The sequence below is a fragment of the Microcaecilia unicolor genome, chromosome 1 (assembly GCF_901765095.1).
Source record: "Microcaecilia unicolor chromosome 1, aMicUni1.1, whole genome shotgun sequence".
NCBI classification, from domain to species: Eukaryota; Metazoa; Chordata; class Amphibia; order Gymnophiona; family Siphonopidae; genus Microcaecilia; species Microcaecilia unicolor.
The window spans coordinates 21,738,058-21,755,531 of record NC_044031.1 but is presented as its reverse complement, the minus strand read 5'-3'; the positions used below and the strand labels follow the sequence as shown (position 1 = coordinate 21,755,531).

The following is a 17,474-nucleotide window of genomic DNA, read 5'->3' as shown; positions in this document are numbered from 1 at the left end:
AGATGTGATCCCATGTGCCCTAATGAAAAGAGTTTAATTTTACTTCCATTTAATTTCAATATATTCCATCTTTATAACACCAGGCTTCCCAAGGCAGATTGCAACCAGGGGCGTATCTGCGTGGGGCCTCAGGGGCCTGGGCCCCCGCAGATTTTGCCCTGGCCCCCCCTACCGCCATCAACCCTCCCCCGTGCCCGTTCTTACTTTTGGCTGGCGGGGGACCCCAACCCCCGCCAGCCGAGGTCTGCTTCCACCTGCCGCTGCCTTCAAACCTTCTTCTTCAGCCGGCGGGGGACCCCAAACCCCCGCCAGCCGCCCCGCGCTGTTTAAAATTCATCTTCGGCCTCCGTGGCCGTGCTGCTGGGATAGGCGGCGCTGTTGAAATCCACTTCGGAGTCTGACGTCGTTGTACGTTGTACGTGCTGCGACGTCAGACTCCGAAGTGGATTTCAACAGCGCCGCCTATCCCAGCAGCACGGCCACGGAGGCCGAAGATGAATTTTAAACAGCGCGGGGCGGCTGGCGGGGGTTTGGGGTCCCCCGCCGGCTGAAGAAGAAGGTTTGAAGGCAGCGGCAGGTGGAAGCAGACCTCGGCTGGCGGGGGTTGGGGTCCCCCGCCAGCAAAAGTAAGAACGGCAGCGGGGGAGGGTTGGCGGCGGGAGGGGGGTGGAGAGACTAAGTCATTGGTGGCGGTGGGGGCTCGGCGGCGGGGGGGGGGCGGCGGGGGGGGGGGGGCGCTAAAATGTGCCCCCTCCCTCTGGCTCTGGCCCCCCCTACCGCCGGAGTCCAGATACGCCCCTGATTGCAACAACAGTTAAGATGAACCCATCAAGAAACAAGATATCCTCACTGAAATTTGTCCATCTGTATTGTTCAATACTGTCTTGGGGATAAGATGTGGTTATCATCAAGACTCCATCATGTATGCCTGCTTATATGGTTGACATGGTGGAGACTTGACAACCAATATTTTAAGCATAGGTGACTGGGGCCCGCACAGAGTGGCAAGTGACCACAATATTGGCGCACCTGCTTATTATCCATTAGCAAAACAGAGCTCGTTTATACACCTGACGGTGAAAAAAGTCTCGGCTCCCCTTGGGATGGTGGTCACGCTGGCCAGGCACCATCTGAAGTGTTCCAACAATGAAGAAATGAGGAGTTCCGGGGAGCTGATGAGACCACGAGATTATGTCAGCTTAGGATCTGATGACAGCACCAGGTAACTCTTGGCTCTCTGGATATGCCTTTTTATATTGTTCTGATAAAGGTACTATCTTCGGAGAGAAGATAAATTATTTGTTCTGATCTGGATGTTTTGTTTAGAAAAATCTCAAGATGTCAACAAAGATGCAGTTCTTGGAACTCAGGGCTCCAAACAGTCTTGTGACATTTTGTGCCTAGAACCCAGTCTTCGAAGCGGCTGGGATTGACTTGACCAGAAGTTCTTGTCTCTGAACAAGAGGTTCCTTTCACAATAATTGCCCACCTCATGCACCAGCCAAAGAGGGTCGCAGGCCCTTCCTGCTGAGTTGCAGGCCTTGCCAAATACTGAGACAAAAGTTCAGCTATACTGAAGTGCTATCCATGCACATCTATAGTATGGAGCTGTAGAGGCAGGGGTCTAGGCCTTACAGGTGCACAGCTTCACATCAGGCTCCTTCCTTCTTTTCTGACATGCTGGACTCAACTGTTTCTTTGAGCTGTGTGGGCATCTGTACAGCCATACAGCTTAAAGAATAGCTGGGACCAAGGTGGCAGAGAAGGAGGAAGCAGCCCGATTATGGAGCCATGTGCCTCCTTCGCTTGATTGTGGTAAGCAGGGAGCATAGGAGGAAGGGAGGAAAGCTGAACTGTGCCAAACCACACCTCTGAGCCTTTAGCTCCTTACACAGAATTCTAATCAGATGGTGAGGGTGGGTAATTCTGCACAAATTCTGCATTGTACAGTTATACAGAATTCCCCCAGGACTAATAGGTGGTTGGGGCAATAGATGAAAAACGAGATTCTATACTGTAATGATGGTTTACATCTTTCTCAACAAAGGATCCATAAAAAAAGAAAATAACCAATTCCCTATGGGCAAGAAGATGAAAAAAGAAAAACAGGGATCTGAAAAGAAAGCCTGGATCTCAAACAAAAGGCTGGTCCACAAAGCTCAAGTCTAACAATTTATTGTATATCTGAAATAAAATAATCTGAAACACCGATACTTGTGCTGTGCGTTATATATCCACTTGATGTGAGTCCATGTTCTGGCAGAATCGCCTGAATCAGAAGTCACAATCTCATTGATATTCATGATTGAGGCAGCGTGGCTGGTGGACAGGCATAGAGTCCTCACAAACGCAGTCACGGTGCAGTGTAAATCAAAAGGAAAGCTTTACTGTTGATCAAGCAAAATACCACAATCTGTTCCTACAACAGACTCAGGCTTAATCTGGGCAGCAACCACACTGACATTTAATTCCACATCTCATAACAGTTCTGTCTCATCAGGCTTCTTCAACACAGTTCAGATTACTCACATATAAATTCAGGCCTGGTTCCAGCCCAGGGTCCTCACAAAGACAACCTTTTACCTTGGCGGTATTCTGACAAACCTCTGAGCTAGGGCCACTTGTCTGTTCCCTGGGACTCCCCACAGGTACTGCGGCCCAGCCAACACACTCTGGGAAGATCCTTGCTCAGAACCTTCCCATCCTGTTCTGCCAGAGGGCTTTTGACTTCCTGCTCTTCCCTTGAGCCCCGCCCTCCTGGCCAGACAGGATACCATCCTAAAGTGCCACACATCTTGGTGCACAGATGACGTAATAGAATTTGCACTCAGTGCGCTGCATTGGCACCCAGTCACAGAATTCCCCCTGGGTGTGGACATATATTTGAAACAGGTTTGTGCACATCTGCTGGACAACATACAGAGACCCTGCTGTATCCCCAGGTTTATACACAGACCCAGGAGATAGTAAAGCTCACAGCAGTCACAGACCAGACCTGGCACCACAAAACACTCTTTCCTTCTAACCAGGGTTGCCAGGTGGAAAACTTTTTCCCCACCCAAACCAGCCCAACGTCAAACCCCGCCCCTGACACCCCCACCCCCGCATCATCACCCCCGCCCCCATCAACCCTGCCCCCACCATCATTGGCCCCGCCCCCCATCATCAGCCCCGCCCAGAACATCACTAACCCCACCCAAAACATCACTAACCCCGCCCCCCACGGCCAAAAAAAAAACCACTTAAAAAACCGCCCAAAAGACCCAAAACAAGCCCAAAAAACCACAACCCGCCACGGGCAAAAATTTCCCACGGCGGGTCACAGAAAACCGCCCAATTGGGCGGTAAAACCACCCACCTGGCAACACTGCTTCTAACTCCCTCACAACATGGTTTTGAGCTTCAACATTTGTGATATGTGACATTCCAAATAAACAGTGTAAACCCCTAGGAGTCTCTCATGTGTGCTGAGGCCCTCTAGTGGCTCCTGTCCAGACTCATATGCTCTCCACTTACCAGCACTTGGCCTTCAGAGAAGAATTCTAACCGGTCTCCTCTATGGCTGCTTGTACACCTAGCCTCAAGGACTGGGGCTCCTCCTTCACTCAGGGTGTTGGTTCCCCCAGTTATCACTGCTTCTGTGAATCCTTCCCTGCTATACCCTCTGGTAACCGGTCACACTTCTGGTACTCCGGCAGGGACCCTTGACACCTGCTTTGAGGAATATAGCCCTGAATCCTCTGCTTTCACAAATATGCAAATTCACTCTACATTGAATGCAAATCCACTTTATTAGTTCCTGTCTTGTGGGGAACAAGTTCTTTCAAGCTTATCCTCCAACTTGTTTCTGCTCCACTGGATAGGACTTTCTTCACTCTAACTCTACAGTCCTATCCTCCACCCCACGGCTGTTAGTCAACTTCACATAATACACAGTGTCATTAATAACATGTCCACAATCAGGTGATTACCTCCTGGGTTTTTGAGGAAACCTTCTCTCTCTGCTTCCAGAAGTTCTCCCCCAGCAGGTCTCTTCCTTTACTTTCTCACTCTGACCTCAGGCTCCATTTATTCCAGGTCCCCCCCCCCCCCCTCTCCAGCTGGCTTCAGGTCCTCCATCTCTTCTCCCTCTTGTCTTGGAGGGCGCTCTTTACAGGGTGGCTAATTATCCTCCCCACCTCTTTAGGCCCCTCCCCCTGGTTCCAGAAAGGTCCCAGCCCAGAACTCTCTCTAACTTTCCATCTCCTATTCTGAGAGTTCCCCCTGGTGGCTTCTTCAGGGAAGGGCAGGTCCTATACCATGAGCACCCCCTAGCTGTCCCTTCCGCTCATTACACTGGTATACCCCTTTTGGCTCCCTCTAGTGACCAGATCAGGGCATTTTCCAGACTTTCGGTAGGAGAGCGCCCTCTGGCGGCCTCCTTAGGGTAGGGCAGTCACTGTGTTTATCACAACAGAAAGGAACCTGGATAGTTCCTTCCCTCCACCTCTCCAGAGCTAACATTGTGTGGCCAGAGACGGGTAGTAACAAAGTACTTATACTTTGTTTTGACAGTACTTTTATTTGTAACTGAGTTACTGTTGTTTTTTGGGGGGGGGCAATATTTTTACTTGTAACTAGTTACATTTAAGCTGTACTTAGTAACAAAGTACAAATTTGGAAAGTATTTTCCATCCCTCTGCTTCTCATCCTCTACAGGTCACAAGTACCTGACAGAAACCCAAATTAGTAGCTACATTCCATGCTACCAATAAGCAGTGGCTTCTCCCATGTCCATCTCAATAACAGACTATGGACTTTTCCTCCAAGAACTTGCCCAAACCTTTTTTAAACCCAGATACACTAACTACTGTTACCACCTCCTCCTGCAGTGAGTTCCAGAGCTTCACTATTCTTTCAGTGAAAAGCTATATCCTCCTATTTGTTTTAAAAGTATTTGTATGCAATTTCGAGTGTCCCATGGTTTTGTACTTTTTGAATGAGTGAAAATTTGATTCACGTTTACATTCTACCTCTCAGGATTTTATAGACCTCAATCATACCTCCCCCCCTCAGCTGTCTCTTTTCCAAGTTGAAGAACCCTAACCTCTTTAGCCTTTCATTACATGGAATGAGTTCAATCTTTATCATTTTGGTCACTCTTTGAACCTTTTCTGATTCTACTATATCTTTTTTGAGATATTGCGACCAGAATTGAACACAATACTCAAGGTGAGGTCGCACCATGGAGCGATACAGAGACATTATAATATTGGTCTTATTTTGCATCCCTTTCCTAATAATTCCTAGCATCCTGTTTGCTTTTTTTGGCCACCTCTGCACACTGGGCAGAAGATTTCAGCGTACTGTCAACAATGACACTAATATCTTTTCCATGAGTGCTGACTTGTAAGGTAGACCCTAGAATCAGGTAACTGATTGGGATTATTCTTCAAATTGTGCATTACTTTGCATTTGTCCACATTCAAATACCCTCAAACTACATGTGTTTCTTAGTTTAGTTTCTCTCTTGGCTCAGTTCCTAAACCTTTCCTTCCATTCTCACTCCCAGCACAGCTCTGCTGTAAGCTAGCTTTGGGGTATATGACCTGTGTGCTGTAGTGATGTGTCACCCCAATATCCTTCCACTTCATGTGGGCCAGGGAAATATGGAAGTGTGTGTGTGTGGGGGGGAATAATTGTGCTAGGCAGAGAATGGAGGAGAAAGAAGAGGATGTTTGGTAAAAGGAGAGAGAAAGAGGGATGTTGTGCTGGAGTCACCACTAATAAAGGAGGGGACATTGTCCCAAAGCTGTTACCACCACATGAAGTGAGAATTTCCATTTTTGCAGAAGGCAGGTTTGCCTAAATTTAGAGCTAACTTAGCTTCCCAAGCCAACCTCTATGGCCGCTAGAGCTTTAGCAGGTGGGCTGGCGCATAGTAGGTTGATATGAATTCTTGCCTTTGGGCTCACCGATTTCCTACTCAGCATGTAATCTTTGGGATTTTCAGATTGAGGACAGGAAGCACCATATGTAAATGTGGTTCTGGAGGCTGTAGAGCAACGGATTGCTGAGCTTCCAAGGTTTGTGCATGCAGGTGGTGGAGCAGCTCACAGGGCCTTTCTGGAGGTGGAACTGCTATTGTAGTTCAGTCTGTGAGTTCCAGGGGATGGGGAGATGTGATTGGTGTCAGGGAATAGAGATGCTCTGGGAAGGGGGATTGGAGGAAGGAAGGGGATAAAATATTTGAAACATGAGATGAATCTGCTTAGGAGGTATGAAAGATGGGTGAGTCTAGCCTGCAGGAGAGAGGTTCTGACCCAAGGAACTTAATGGGGCGGAGGAATTAGTAGGGGGCAAGGCAGGTCAGGTTAGGTCAGGAGGAAGTGGAGAGTGCAGTAGATAATGGAGGGGGGAATTAAGCACCCTACCCCAAAACACGTCAAGCTATACACTGGGAAAAAGAAGTGAGGGGAAAACAATAAGAGCACGAGGAGGAAGAAAACATCTTCTTATTGTAAGATGAGGAGGAAGAAAACATTAAGGCAGGGAGGGATTGAAAAAGAAGTAGGGATGGTCTGAGAGAAGAAAAATTGTATGATGTGTGCAGGTTAGGTAGAGAAGGTACAGATGGGCCAGGGTGCACTGGAAGGCATAGCGTGAATGTGGTGTAGATGGACTGGGAGTAGGGTAGTAAACTGAGGCAATGAGTTGGGGTTGGAGAGGAAGAGACGCTGGTGGGACTTACAGTGGTTCCCCTATCATTTCTTTTACCCATATGTCTTCCCTGTATGTGCACCACCTGCTGTGCTCTACATTTAAAGACACCCTGACCACTTCTGTTACAACCCACCATACTTTAATTTCTTTTTATGGACTTGATAATTTGTGCTGAGTTGAGCACCCCCAATCATTTAGATAAGTGACTCCTATGAGAGGAGGTGAAAATGGGAGAATGGGAAGCTGGATAGGTGGCAAGAAAGGGGCTGGATGGTAGGAGCAGTTGAGTGACAGGGAAGGAGCTAGGGTTGGTGAGGGAATGGGCCAGCAGAAGGAAGATGATGTCATGGGAGTGGTGAGTCTGAGGATGGAAATGAGGGACAGGGGGATGACAAAGCTGGGAAAGGAGAGAAACTGGTGACATTTTTAGGGAATGAAATGTCAGCTTTGGGAAATAATGTGCCTCCTTTGTGTTGTATTTTTCACAGTATAGGAGGAAACTTTCCCTTTTCCTAGGATTGCACAGCGTATAGACAGAGGCGTAGCTAGGTGGGTCAACAGGGGAGCGGCCATTCCCCCAAATGGACTTCCGAAAGCACCAGCGCCTATTTTTTACGTGATCTGTCGTGTTCAAAATACACACCGGCTCTGTCGGCAGTCCGCTCTCCGCTCCCCCCACGCCCTCAACCTGGCTACGCTTCTGCATATAGAGTCTGCATTTCATGATATTTCCATGTAGTTTTTGTCTACGCTGTGCCATGTTTAATTTGTGGTTTCTTATTCTGTATTAGATGAGGGTCTCTTGTTCTGTGTGTGATGTCTTTTCTGTTTCCAGTATTATGTATTTCACCATCATGCACCCAAAACTTGCTGTAAAACCAAATGTACATTCTTTTCTATTTCCTGAATCCACGATGAATTGTAAGCCACATTGAGCCTGCAAAAAGGTGGGATAATGTGGGATACAAATGTAATGTAATAATAATAATAATGACTTATAAGTACATAAGTACTTAAGTGTTGCCATACTGGGACAGACCGAAGGTCCATCAAGCCCAGTATCCTGTTTCCAACAGTGGCCAATCCAGGTCACAAATACCTGGCAAGATCCAAGAAAAGCTCAATACATTTTATGCTGCTTATCCCAGACAAAAAAGAGCAACACTGGGCCTTCAAGACTAGGACAACAGGAGTACTTTAATAACAGGTGAGCCGACACGGGCCTGCCTCAGGGGTCAGAGTATTGATACTGAAGTATATTAATAATGTAGGTCAAGTGCCTCTGAGACGAAGCTGATTGGCTTGAATAAATCCTTTATGTATACACGTGGTTATAAAAACAAGTTAATCCACAGAGAGAACAGCCAACCGATCAGCAAGCAACACCTGGACTTTTGTTTTAGGAAGCTATCCAAACCTTTTTTAAACCCCATTAACAGGGCCGTGCCGATGCGGTAAGCGAGGTAAGCGCCGCAGGGGGGCGCCCACCTCTGGAGGGCGCCGCCGCAGTGCTTACCCTCGCCCCGCGCCGCCGAGGCCTTTAAATCGTTTGGTCGCAGCAGCGTCAGTAAAAGCGCTGCCGACCAGTGGCATAGCAAGGGCGGGGCGGTGGGGGCGGTCCGCCCCGGGTGTCACCAGAAAGGGGGGTGCCGCCGCTCCCGCTGCTCTTCATCCTGGCACCCCCGCGCACCAGCCCTTTAAAAATAAATTGCCGACGCGATAGTGAGCGCAGCACCTCGTGTGGAAGTAAAAGAAGCGGATCTGATCATCTCATTGGGCCTTCCCTCACTGTCCCGCCCTCCTCTGATGCAACTTCCTATTTCCTCTAGGGTGGGACAGTGAAGGAAGGCCCAATGAGATGATCGGATCCCCTTCTTTTACTTCCACACGAGGTGCTGCGCTCGCTATCGCGTCGGCAATTTCTTTTTAAAGACCGGGTGGCAGGGAGAAGACGAGGCAGGGTGAGGGTGGGGGACAGATGGGGTGAAGGTGGGGGGGACTCGGATAGCAGAAGGGACTGGGTGGGAGACAGATGGGGTGAGGGGGACTCGGATGGGCAGAAGGGACTGGGTGGGAGACAGATGGGGTGAGGGTGGGGGGCACTTGGATAGCAGAAGGGACTGGGTGGGAGCCAGATGGGGTGAGGGGGACTCGGATGGGCAGAAGGGACTGGGTGGGAGACAGATGGGGTGAGGTTGGGGGGCACTTGGATAGCAGAAGGGACTGGGTGGGAGCCAGATGGGGTGAGGGGGACTCGGAGGGCAGAAGGGACTGGGTGGGAGACAGATGGGGTGAGGGTGGGGGGCACTTGGATAGCAGAAGGGACTGGGTGGGAGCCAGATGGGTTGAGGGGGACTCGGATGGGCAGAAGGGACTGGGTGGGAGACAGATGGGGTGAGGGTGGGGGGCACTTGGATAGCAGAAGGGACTGGGTGGGAGCCAGATGGGGTGAGGGGGACTCAGATGGGCAGAAGGGACTGGGTGGGAGACAGATGGGGTGAGGGTGGGGGGCACTTGGATAGCAGAAGGGACTGGGTGGGAGACAGATGGGGTGAGGGGGACTCGGATGGGCAGAAGGGACTGGGTGGGAGACAGATGGGAGAAGGGGCATGGAGCTGGAACTGGGGTCTGAAAAGTGAGCAGGAGGGAGAATGGGGTCATGCCTGGGGCAGGGGTGGATGGGAGAATCAATGGATCTGGAACTAGGGGCAGCCGCAGGTGGGAACTGGGAGCCGAAAAGAGGGGGCAGTGAGAGAGGGGGGATAGATCCTGGATGGAATGGGGAGTGAGAGGGAGGGCAGACCCTGAATGGATGGGAGGGGGAAAGAGAGAGGGCAAATGGTGAATCGAAGGAGCAGAGAGAAAGGGCAGACAGTGGATAGAAGGGAGTGAAAGAGCAGACAGTGGATGGAAGGGGGCAGAGATAGAGGGCAAATGCTAGAGGGAAAGGAGAGAGAGAGGGCAGATGGTGGATGGAAGGGGGAGAGAGAGATGGCAGACTGGGGCAGATGGTGGATGGAAGGGGCAGAAATAGAGGGCAGACACTGGAGAGCAGAGAGAGAGCGAAGACAGATGCTGGATGGAAGGAAGACGGTGAAAAGAAGATGAGGAAAGCAGAAACCAAAGACAACAAACTGTAAATATATATTTTTATTATTTTGCTTTAGGATATAGTATTTTAGCTGTGTTAATAAATGTTTATAATAGAACATGTAAATAAGGTCATCTTTTTATTGGACTAATTTTTATACATTTTGACAACTTTCAGAGAACAAAACCCCCTTCCTCAGGTCAGGATAAGATACTGTAACAGCACTATACTGTATTGACCTGAGGAAGGAGATTTTGGCCTCTGGAAGCTAAATGTATTAGTCCAATAAAATGGTATTATTTTATTTTCTGTATTTGTTTTATTTCTATTTGTTAATTTGTAAAGTGGTGATTGGTATTTGTTAGTTTTTTCAAATTTACATCTGCTGTCTTTATATTTTGCACAGTACTAGGGGACATTTTCTGTTTCTGTGGTGTTGCATTGTATGCAGAGTCTGGCATCGGGGGTTCAGTTTAATTTTTGTCTAAATAGAAAGTTTATGATTACTTATTCTATAGTGGATTAGGGTGTATCTGTGTTTGTGAAAAAGACATGGTTTTCAGTTGGCATTGACTGTGCAGGATTGACGATCTGTACTATTCTGTCTGGTTTCGTTTTACAATAGGTGAATTGATGTTCTAGTGCTCACTGTAGTGCTTAAGATGCTTTCCTTTTCCTTGTGTGACTCGTAGAAACGACTGCTTATGGTATGGTAAAATTGCTCTATAGGTCGTGAGTGTTTTGTATTCTCGGTATGCCTAGTACTGGATTTGGGGGGGGGGGGGGGTGTTAAACAATGACCGGCCCCGGGTGTCAACTACCCTAGCTACGCCACTGCTGCCGACGTCTCCCTTCCCTTGCACTCGTTGGTTCCCTCAGTGTCCCGCCTTCTTCTGACGTCAGAAGAAGGCGGACACTGAGGGAACCAAGAGCGCAAAGGGAAGGGAGACATTGGCAGCGCTCCGCTTTCACTGACGCTGCTGCGACCGGAAGTAAAAAGATTTAAAGGCCCCAGGGTGCGGAGGGAAGGGCAGAGAGGCAAGGATGGGAGGGCAGAGAGGCAAGGATGGGAGGGCAGAGAGGCATGGATGGGAGGGCAGGGCCCAGGGAGAGGACAAATTGCTGGAAGGGGAGGGGAGGGGAGAGAGGATTGCTGGCTATGGATGGAGGAGGGAAGGGCAGAGATGGACAAGGATGGACATGGGGGCCCAGGGAGAGGACAAATTGCTGGAAATGGAGGGGAGGGGAGAGAGGAGGCAAGGATTGCTGGCTATGGATGGAGGAGGGAAGGGCAGAGAGGGACAAGGATGGACAAGGGGGCCCAGGGAGAGCACAAATTGCTGGAAATGGAGGGGAGGGGAGAGAGGAGGATTGCTGGCTATGGATGGAGGAGGGAAGGGCAGAGAGGGACAAGAATGGACATGGATGGGAGGGCAGGACCCAGGGAGAGAGGAGAAATTGCTGGAAATGGATATAGAGCAAGAAATGAAGAAGAAAGGAGAAAAGTAAAGAAATAAATGGAAAGGAAGCCCTGGAAATGGAGTTAAGAGGACAGATAGCAGCAGAATCAGATACTGGACCAGCATGATTGAAAAAAGAAAGTCACCAGACAACAAAGGTAGAAAAAAATTATTTTATTTTCATTTTAGCGTTTGGAATATGTCCACTTTGAGAATTTACATCTGCTATCTTATTTTGCAATGTATAGCAATTTGTTTCTAAGAATATTGCTGACAATTCCTTTCAGTGTGGCAAGTGGTGAGCGATCATTTTCATGGGGGGGGGCGTGATCATTTTCACGGGGGGGGGGGGCGCCAACTGATAGTCTGCAGGGGGGCGCCAGAGACCCTAGGCACGGCCCTGCCCATTAAGCATTAAGGTGTTTTGTTGAAACAGACTAAACTTGAGACAGAAACTGCTAAAATACTAGAGCAGCAAGCACAAATCTCTGGAGACCGGATGATATTACATCGAAAGATAGAAAACTTAGAGAATTCTTCAAGAAATTTACATCTTAAGTAGAGGAGTGTGGTAGCCGTGTTAGTCCACTCTCAAGATTATCAATAGAAATCAAACAAAATAAAACATGGAAAAGAAAATAAATGTGCTAGCTGACAGTGTATATAAGTGATTCTACAGCTAGCACATTTGCTTATTTCCGATCTGACGAACAGGGCAACCTTCGAAAGCTAATCAAGAAATGTATTAAGTTATGTCCAATAAAAAAGGTATCATCTTATTTTCTTTTCCATGTTTTATTTTGTTTGATTTCTATTAATAACTTCAAGAAATTTGAATCTGCGTTTGTTAAATTTTCCAAAAGATCAATTTACATCTCCAAGAGACATGTTTGTAAAATTTTTGAAAGAGGTCTATAAGTATTCAGACCAATCCCTTCCATCTTTGCAGAGAATATATTACTTGAAAGTGATGCCAAAATTACAACAAAGCGTTTCTATAAATCAAGAAAGAACATATGAACCACTTGACTTAACAGATTTTTTGGAACAGACGAAAGAAAATATTGAGTCTAGAGCTACTCTGATTGCTTCATTTGTATTTCTACAAGACAAAGAAGCTCTGTTGAGACTTTTAAAATATTCATCCGGAATTTAAAGGTAGCAAGGTCTCAATATTTCCAGATATTTTGCGTTGGACGCAACAGAGAAGAAAGAAATTTCTAGAGATGAAACAAGATTCTTTGGCTATTAAGGCTAGCTTTCAATTGAGATTTCCTTGCAAGTGTTTATTTACTTTGAATGACCCAGAACAATTACGTACTTTCCTTAATGCACAAGGCGATAAGGGTTAAGTTCATATAAGAAAAGGTTGTATTATTAAAGGGTTACCTCCTGCTTAATTTTTAAGTTGTATTATTCTTAATTATCCAGCTTCCATTGGTTTTCAAACTATCTTGAATCACTCATAATGTTTGTGGACTGTTAAACTAATATAATATTGAAACTTTGCCTCTTTATATAATTTCCTTTGAAAAATGACTTATATTTGATGATATCTTTGTATTTAATGAAAATTAATAAACAAATTTAAACATAAACCCCATTAAGCTAACTGCTTTTACCACATTCTCTGGCAACGAATTCCAGAGTTTAATTAAACGTTGGGTGAAGAAATATTTTCTCTGATTCGTTTTAAATTTACTACTTTGTAGCTTCATTGTGTGCCCCCTAGTCCTAGCATTTTTGGAAAGAGTATAGAAGTGATTCACGTCTACCCGTTCCACTTCACTCAATATTTTATATACCTCTATCATATCTGCAATCAGCCGTCTTTTCTGCAAGCTAATGTGTTTTTTCCATCTTCAGATCAACAGCAAACCAGCTTGTTCTAGTTTCTCAACAGCTGGTGTATTGGTAATCAAGTAGACTCTCTCTCTGTCATTGCTAACAGGCAGTAGCATAGTCAGGAACTTTTTACAAGGGCTGCATCTCCCCTGCCCCCTGTGCCATGCTGCTGCTGCCACCCCCATCTCCATCCCCACCCCTGTCTCTGTCTCCCAACCACTCGCCGCCTTAAAATCGTTTTGGCTTTGGTCTTCAACCGAGCAGCAGCACTCATACACGGCCTGTTCCGGGGCTTCCTCCTTGAACCGAGAAAGTCCCGGAGCAGGCTACAGGCAGGCTATAAGTGCCGCTGTCATTGCCCGGGTGAAGACTGAGCCAAGAGGGCTTTAAGGAGTTGCACACCTACCCTAAATCCGCCACTGCTGAGAGATCCTTTCCCAGGGCTGCTTCTTAGAGGCTTCTTGACTCAGGCCTCTCTCTCTTGGAGACCTCTTGTCTTGAGGCCTCTCTGATCTATTCTACTTCAGGGCATTTAACCACCTCCCTGCCTAAGCTCTGCCCCTCTGACTCTGCAGGTGTTAACTCCACCTACCCTAAGGCGACTCACTTTCAGTCTCAGTTAGGGAGTGATCCTATGGGAATCCAGCCATGGAGCACCCACTACCTCACAAGGTGGTTAATAGAGTCTAATAAATGAATAAGTTGTGTTTTTTAAATCATATTGTATATGTTTTAAAGGATGTAACCCACCTAGATTTGCAGGCAGGCTAAGTTCACAAAATACATAAATAAATTAAATATACAGATGACATCTTATGTACTCTAGAAAGAAGCTCTTTTCTCCTGGGAAAAGAGAAGAAAGTAGGAGAACCAGGCATTTCACTGCTTTTACTTTATTGAGGAAGTGATACAAGGGACACCAGAATCATGAGAAGTGTCTAGAGAATGAGGTCCTTCGTGTGCCAGCAGAAATGGAGGAAGATCCCTATGCTGAACAGAAAGGAGCAGACAGGATTCAGCTGTCTTCAGTCATCAATAGATATTTGAAGAGTATATTTCAGAAAGATCCTTCATCACTGAATAAGACCAATAAATACAGAAAAGAATCAATCTTTAACAGAAAAATAAAAGATTCATCTGATGGGATCAATGTAAGCAACATTAAGTAGGGAAGTACTGTAAAGGCACCTCCTGGGCACATTAATTAGCTGCTCATTGTTATGATTGCATCATGGAATTATCCGGATTACTGGAGAGTTCTAACTGTAGTATAAAAAGACTTTCATTGGCTGCTCATTAGCTGTGACTGTACAGTAGAAGGATTCTAATTGGCTGCTAATTTGCTGTGATTGTACAGAAGAGGGATTCTGATTGGCTGCTCATTAGCTGTGACTGTACCTGTTTATTAACATTTAATGCATTATTTATTTATTGCCTTTTTGAATAAATTCACCCAAGGCACTGTACAGCAAGAATAACCTGGATGGGAAAATTAGGTTCTTACCTTGGTCATTTTCTTTCCTTTAGTCACAGCAGATGAATCCATTACGAATGGGTTGTGTCCACCTACCAGCAGGGGGAGATAGAGAACACTGAAAACCATAGTGCCTCCTGGACGGCTAGCTCCATCTGCCTCTCAGTATTTGAAGCTTCCAAAGCAGTGTTAAACCGCAAAGTAGCATAACTTGAACTTTCCTCACAGTGAACGAATGCCCCAGAACAGGAGCAATAACACAAAGGAGGGACGAACTCAACCTCCTGTAGTAGAACAGAACTCATGAAGACTGTTTTCCAACTTCTCCCAATGAGGGAACATGTCTGCAGGAAAAACTGAGTCAATCAGGGAGGGATCATGGATTCATCTGCTGTGAGGAAAGTTAGAGGCAACAGCTACAGAGGCACTCCGGAGGTCCAGAAGAGTGGGAAAGGCAGGGAAAGGCTGAACCAATGTGCCTGCGTGGGAAAGGCAGAGACAGCGCAAACCTATATGCCTGCATCCACATAGGGGGAAGGGTAAGGCAGGGAAAGGGCTAACCTATGTGCCTTTAAAGTGAAGCTGCAATAGCCACAACACCCCTGCTACAACTGGCAAAAGCACAGGAGCCACCCCAGGCAGATTCTTGAAGGAGCTGAATAAGCTGCGTCCAACCCTGCTGGGAGATAGAGAATACTGAGAGGCAGATGGAGCTAGCCGTCCGGGAGGCACTATGGTTTTCAGTGTTCTCTATCTCCCCCTGCTGGTAGGTGGACACAACCCATTCGTAATGGATTCATCTGCTGCTGATGACAAGGAAAGAGGAGATAAGCAATTACAGCAGTAAAAAATGTTCAAAGAGCTGCACTTTATAGCATACTGTGGGGCTCATTTTCAAAGCACTTAAAGTTCCATAGGTTACTGAGTAACTTTGTAAGTGAAAGTGCTTTGAAAATACGTCTCTTAGTCATTTGCAATGCCAGCACAATATAGATTAAAACATCTTAGACAGCAAAGGAGGTAAGCGGCGGTTGAACATAGAGACAGAAGATAGAGTAACTGAAGCTTAGATAGAAGATAAGGGTGATTAATTTACACAAAATCTGCACGTGGATTTATAAAAGGTGCCCTGTAGTAAACAAGTCCTGCTACAGTATGTGCAGTTGGTGTCAGTCCTTGTGTGTTTGACTAGCTAGGTAGGTTCTGCTTGCGTTTAAAGGCTTGGAGAAGAACCAAGCTTTCATCTGCTTCCTGAAGCAGACATAACCTTGCATTAAGTGAATCCTTTCTGAGGGGGCTGGTTGTTTGGTGCATCCTTTGGAGAGTAACATAGTAGATGACGGCAGAAAAAGACCTGCACGGTCCATCCAGTCTGCCCAACAAATAAACTCATATGTGCTACTTTTTGTGTATACCCTACTTTGATTTGTACCTGTCCTCTTCAGGGCACAGACCGTATAAGTCTCCTCTAGTTCTACCACCTTCCCATCTCCAGAAAAGATTTGTTTGCAGATTACTACCTTTCAAATATTTTGTCTATCATATCAAACCTGTTTCTCCTTCCTTCCAGGGTATACATGTTCAGGTCAGCAAGTCTCTCCTTATATGTCTTGTAATACAAATCCCATACCATTTTTGCAGCTTTTCTTTGCACCACCTCAATTCTTTTTACATCCTTAGCAAGATACGGCCTCCAAAACTGAACACAATACTCCAAATGGGTGAGGTTAGAGATATTCCTTGGAAGGACTTTAGTAACCTTGGAGGTACCTAGAAGGAGATCTGTTCTTCAAGTGTTCTAGCCCATTCCCTTTAAGTGCCTTGAAGATCAGAGAGAGAGTTTTTAATTTAGCCCTGTATTATACTGGTAGCCAGTGAGGATTTTGTTATCTTATTGCTCATGTTTCCTTTTTAATAAGGACTGCTCTCATGTCTGTTCTCTGATATAATGAAAGTAAAGGGCTCCAGCTCTAAGGGAAGACACTGCCAGTATTTAATGCTGTGAGAGACATTTCTGTGCCGTATTCCTTTCCTCAGGGGACAGTTAGTGCCCCCTCTGCAGTGTTTCTAGACCCACACTGTCAGAAAATAGGTTCAGTTCTCTCCTGAATCCTCCCACTTGGTGTACATGGGGTTGGCACTGAACCACAGGACTGACCCAAACTGCAAAATGGGAGGCTCATGGAACAGAATTATCACATCCTGTCAATGCTGAAGTAAGATTTCAGTAAAATTATTCCAGAGGTCAGTGGTGGGGAAGAATTGAGAGGAGGAGGGGGAAGCAAATGCTGGTTTATAAATGTGATCAACCCAAAGTAGTAGAAAACAAAGAAAAAGAATATCACTGGGCAGACTGGAAGGGTCAGTTGGTTTGTATTTGATGTTTGTTACTCTTTCAGCACAAAGTGGAGGAGTGGCCTAGTGGTTAGGGTGGTGGACTTTGGTCCTGGGGAACTGAGTTTGATTCCCACTTCAGGCACAGGCAGCTCCTTGTGACTCTGGGAAAATCACTTAACCCTCCATTGCTCCATGTAAGCCGCAATGACCCTGCCATGAGTGGGAAAGTGCGGGGTACAAATTTAACAACTGTTTTATATCCAGAGTAGTACCCATATGAAAAAGTATCTGCTTGCCACGTGCCAACTGGGCTCTACCACTGGGCTCCCTTGGGAGTTCCCGCCCCCATCTCCTGCGGGAGGTGGAAAGGGCTCCCCCAGGAAATGGCAGCACTGCAAGTGTTTAACTTACCACATGGCCATTTCCTTCTGGAAAAAAAAGCCTTCTACCGGGCGGCAATAAAAGGGGGGCCGGACACCACTACAGGGCCCCTTTTACCACTGCTTGGTAAACTTAGTTAGTCAATCAACCTGTTGAGCAAATTTTATTGATAATTAGATTCAAC

At 46.6% G+C, this 17,474-nt stretch overlaps 1 protein-coding gene across 1 annotated transcript in view; it reads left to right on the top strand.

The window, feature by feature from the left end:
- LOC115463276 (zinc finger protein 271-like) overlaps positions 1–17,474 on the top strand; it is a 972,359-nt gene that overhangs the window by 329,475 nt on the left and 625,410 nt on the right. The gene's annotated exons all lie outside the window — the stretch shown is intronic.